Source organism: Trachypithecus francoisi, unplaced genomic scaffold, assembly GCF_009764315.1.
Source record: "Trachypithecus francoisi isolate TF-2019V2 unplaced genomic scaffold, Tfra_2.0 Lachesis_group6, whole genome shotgun sequence".
Lineage (NCBI taxonomy): Eukaryota > Metazoa > Chordata > Mammalia > Primates > Cercopithecidae > Trachypithecus > Trachypithecus francoisi.
This window is the reverse complement of record NW_022681471.1, coordinates 26,178,947-26,184,099: the sequence shown is the minus strand read 5'-3', so window position 1 is coordinate 26,184,099 and position 5,153 is coordinate 26,178,947.

The following is a 5,153-nucleotide window of genomic DNA, read 5'->3' as shown; positions in this document are numbered from 1 at the left end:
TAAAGACATTCAGTTTTAAAAGGGAAACAGAGCATAAAAGTTTGGAAACTTTGCAGCCTGATAGTGCAATAGAAAAGAAAATCCCATTTTCTGAGGAGAAATTCAAGCTGGCTGCAGAAATTTGCATAAGTAACAAGTAGCTGAATGTTAATCACCAAGACAATGGGGAAAATATCTTCAGGGCATGTCAGAGACATTTTTGGCAGCCTCTCCCATCACAGGCTGAGAGGTTTAGGAGGATAAAATGGTTTTGTGGGCTGAGCAAATTGTCCCTCTGCTGTGTGCAGTCTAGTGACTTGGCGCCCTGCATCCCAGCCACTCCAGCTGTAACCAGAGAACCCCAGCCTAGATTTCAGAAGATGTATGGAAAAGGCTGGATGTCCAGGCAGAAGCTTGCTGCAGGGGTGGACCCCCATGGAGAATCTCTGCTAGGGCAGTGCAGAAGGGAAATGGGGTCTGAGCCCCCACACAGAGTCCCTACTGGGGCACTGCCTAGTGGAGTTATGAGAAGAGGACCACTATTCTCCAGATCTCAGAATGGTAGATCCATTGACAATTTGCACCATGCACCTGGAAATGCCACAGGCACTCAATGCCAGCCCATGAAAGCAGCCAGAAGGGAGGCTACATCCTGCAAAGCCACAGGGGTGGAGCTGCCCAAGATAATAGGAAACCACCTCTTGCGTTGGTGTTACCTGGATGTGAGACATGGAATCAAAACAGATCATTTTGGAGCTTTAAGATTTGACTGCCCTGCTGGATTTCAGACTTGCATGGGGCCTATAGCCCTTTGTTTTGGACAACTTCTCCCATTTGAAATGGCTGTATTTACACAATGCCTATACCCCCATTGTATCTAGGAAGTAACTAACTTGCTTTTGATTTTACAGGCTCATAGGTGGAAGGGACTTGCCTTGTCTTGAATGAGATTTTGGACTGCAGACTTTTGAGTTAATGCTGAAATGAATTAAGACTTTAGGGGACTGTGGGAAAGCATGATTGGTTTTGAATTGTGAGGACATGAGATTTGGGAGAGGCCAGGGGTGGAATTATATGGTTTGGCTGTGCCCCAACCCAAATGTCATCTTGAATTTCCATGTGTTGTGAGAGGGACCCAGTGGGAGGTAATGAATCATGGGGGCAGGTCTTTCCCATGCTGTTCTCATGATAGTGAAGAAGTCTCACAGTATCTGATGGTTGTTTTTTTTTTTTTTTTTTTGAGACGGAGTCTCGCTCTGTCCCCCAGGCTGGAGTGCAGTGGCCAGATCTTGGCTCACTGCAAGCTCTGCCTCCCGGGTTCATGCCATTCTCCTGCCTCAGCCTCCCGAGTAGCTGGGACTACAGGCGCCGCCACCTCGCCCGGCTAGTTTTTTGTATTTTTAGTAGAGACGGGGTTTCACCGTGTTAGCCAGGATGGTCTCGATCTCCTGACCTCGTGATCCGCCCGTCTCGGCCTCCCAAAGTGCTGGGATTACAGGCTTGAGCCACTGCGCCCGGCCTTTCTGATGGTTTTATAAATGGGAATTTCCCTACACAAGCTCTCTTCTCTTGTCTGCTTCCATGTGAGACATGCCTTTCACCTTCCACCATGATTGTGAGGCCTCCTAAGCCATGTGAAACTGTAAGTCCAATAAACCTCTTTCTTTTGTAAATTGCTCCATCTTGGGTATGTCTTTATCAGCAGTGTGAAAATGGACTAATACACCAAATATCTACTATGTGACAGATAATAATATTATGAGGTAAGTATTTATTGTTGTTATCATTATCTGAATTTAAGTGTGGTACTAAAGGCTTGGAGAGGTTAAGTAATGTCCCCAAAGCCACACAGCTGTGGCAAAGGCAAGATTCAAACCCTGGTTTGTTTGATTATTAGAGTCTCTTCTCTTTTTACCGCATCATTATTATCTCCAGTCATTAGAACCTGTATTGTCATTGCCCACGTTACTAGCTCTTCATAATTTTTGAAGTACTCTGATACATTATCTCATTGAATCCTATTACAATGGTCTGGGAATGTGAGGCTCAGAGAGAAGTCCCTTGACGTAGGTCACAGAGTGAGCTAATGGAATTCAAGGCTTCTGACTCTGTCTGTATCACTTTCCATTATATCATGCTGTCTTTGGTAGTACTCTTAGACAGGAAACTCATTTCTTTCTCATATTAGCTGTCGGCACAGAATTGAGCACAAAATTGCTGCTTAATATGTTTCTTGGTTTTAAAACTTGATTTGACATAATGCTCAGGATTTTTACCAGTACAGCTTCCTAACAACTTGAGTGATGATATCTATCCCTTTAGTTTCTCAGAAAACAGAAATTTTCCTAAATTAATCTACTCATACTTACTTGGTATATAACCAACCCTTAATTACTTCTTGCTTTCAAATCTTCAGTAACTTAACACTCTCTACAGTCTTCTAAATAGAATCAAATTATCTTTATGATTTTTTTTTGACAGGGTCTCACTCTGTCTCTCAGGCTGGAGTGTAATGGTGCAATCAGGGCTTACTGCAGCCTCAACCTCCTTGGGATCAGGTGATTCTCCCACGTCAGCCTCCTGAGTAGCTGGGACTACAGCCATGTGCCACCATGCCCAGCTAATTTTTGCATTTTCTGTAGAGACAGAGTCTCACTATATTGCCCAGCTGGTCTCAAACTCCTAGGTTCAACTAATCTGCCCGCCTCAGCCTCCCAAACTGCTAGGATTACAGGTGTGATCCACCGCACCCAGCCTATGGTCTCTTTTTCTTTTTTTGTTTTTATTATACTTTAAGTTCTAGGGTACATGTGCATAACGTATAGATTTGTTACATATGTATACTTGTGCCATGTTGGTGTGCTGCACCTATCAACTCGTCAGCACCCATCAACTCATCAGCACCCATCAACTCATCATTTACATCAGGTATAACTCCCAATGCAATCCCTCCCCCCTCCCTCCTCCCCGTGATAGCCCCAGTGTGTGATGTTCCCCTTCCCGCATCCAAGTGATCTCATTGTTCAGTTCCCACCTATGAGTGACAACATGTGGTGTTTGGTTTTCTGTTCTTTCAATAGTTTGCTGAGAATGATGGTTTCCAGCTGCATCCATGTCCCTACAAAGGACTCAAACTCATCCTTTTTTATGGCTGCATACTATTCCATGGTGTATATGTGCCACATTTCCTTAATCCAGTCTGTCACTGATGGACATTTGGGTTGATTCCAAGTCTTTGCTATTGTGAATAGTGCCACAATAAATCTTTTTCTAAGCAACATCCTTTTTACTTTAATCTAGTCCTCCACTTAATACCAGTTCACAGAAACAACAGAGAACTTTTCTACATACCTAAGAACTATCACCATTGCCCTCCTTTACAATATTCTTGTGTTCAAATACACAGTGAATTAAAGATGATTCTTAACTTCTTAACTACTCACATATCATGTGGAAATTTTCTTTTTTATTATTATTATACTTTAAGTTCTAGGGCACATGTGCACAACTTGCAGGTTTGTTACATATATATACTTGTGCTATGTTGGTGTGCTGCACCCATCAACTTGTCAGCACCCATCAACTCATCATTTACATCAGGTATAACTCCCAATGCCATCCCTCCCCTCTCCCCCCTCCCCACAATAGGCCCCAGTGTGTGATGTTCCCCTTCTCGGGTCCAAGTGATCTCATTGTTCAATTCCCACCTATGAGTGAGAACATGCAGTGTTTGGTTTTCTGTTCTTGCGATAGTTTGCTGAGAATGATGGTTTCCAGCTGCATCCATGTCCGTACAAAGGACACGAACTCATCCTTTTTTATGGCTGCATAGTATTCCATGGTGTATATCTGCCACATTTTCTTAATCCAGTCTGTCACTGATGGATATTTGGTTGATTCCAAGTCTTTGCTATTGTGAGTAGTACCGCAGTAAACATATGTGTGCATGTGTCTTTATAGCAGCATGATTTATAATCCTTTGGGTATATCCCCAGTAATGGGATGGCTGGGTCAAATGGTATTTCTAGTTCTAGATCCTTGAGGAATCGCCATACTGTTTTCCATAATGGTTGAACTAGTTTACAGTCCCACCAACAGTGTAAAAGTGTTCCTATTTCTCCACATCCTCTCCAGCACCTGTTGTTTCCTGACTTTTTAATGATGCCATTCTAACTGGTGTGAGATGGTATCTCATTGTGGTTTTGATTTGCATTTCTATGATGGCCAGTGATGATGAGCATTTTTTCATGTGTCTGTTGGCTGTATGAATGTCTTCTTTTGAGAAATGTCGGTTCATATCCTTCACCCACTTTTTGATGGGGTTGTTTGTTTTTTTCTTGTAAATTTCTTTGAGTTCTTTGTAAGTTCTGGATATTAGCCCTTTGTCAGATGAGTAGATTGCAAAAATTTTCGCCCATTCTGTAGGTTGCCTATTCATTCTGACAGTAGTTTCTTTTGCTGTACAGAAGCTCTTTAGTTTAATTAGAACCCATTTGTCAAGTTTGGCTTTTGTTGCCATTGCTTTTGGTGTTTTAGACATGAAGTCCTTGACCATGCCTATGTCCTGAATGGTATTACCTAGGTTTTCTTCTAGGGTTTTTATGGTATTAGGTCTAACATTTAAGTCTCTAATCCATCTTGAATTAATTTTCGTATAAGGAGTAAGGAAAGGATCCAGCTTCAGCTTTCTACTTATGGCTAGCCAATTTTCCCAGCACCATTTATTAAATAGGGAATCCTTTCACCATTTCTTGTTTTTGTCAGGTTTGTCAAAGATAAGATGGCTGTAGATGTGTGGTATTATTGCTGACGGCTCTGCTCTGTTCCATTGGTCTATCTCTCTGTTTTGGTACCAGTACCATGCTGTTTTGGTTACTGTAGCCTTGTAGTATAGTTTGAAGTCAGGTAGCGTGATGCCTCCAGCTTTGCTCTTTTGACTTAGGATTGTCTTGGTAATGCAGGATCTTTTTTGCTTCCATATGAACGTTAAAGCACTTTTTTTCCAATTCTGTGAAGAAACTCATTGGTAGCTTGATGGGGATGGCATTGAATCTATAAATTACCTTGCGCAGTATGGCCATTTTCACATTATTGATTCTTCCTATCCATGAGCATGGAATGTTCTTCCATTTGTTTGTGTCCTCTTTCATTTCACTGAGCAGTGGTTTGTAGTT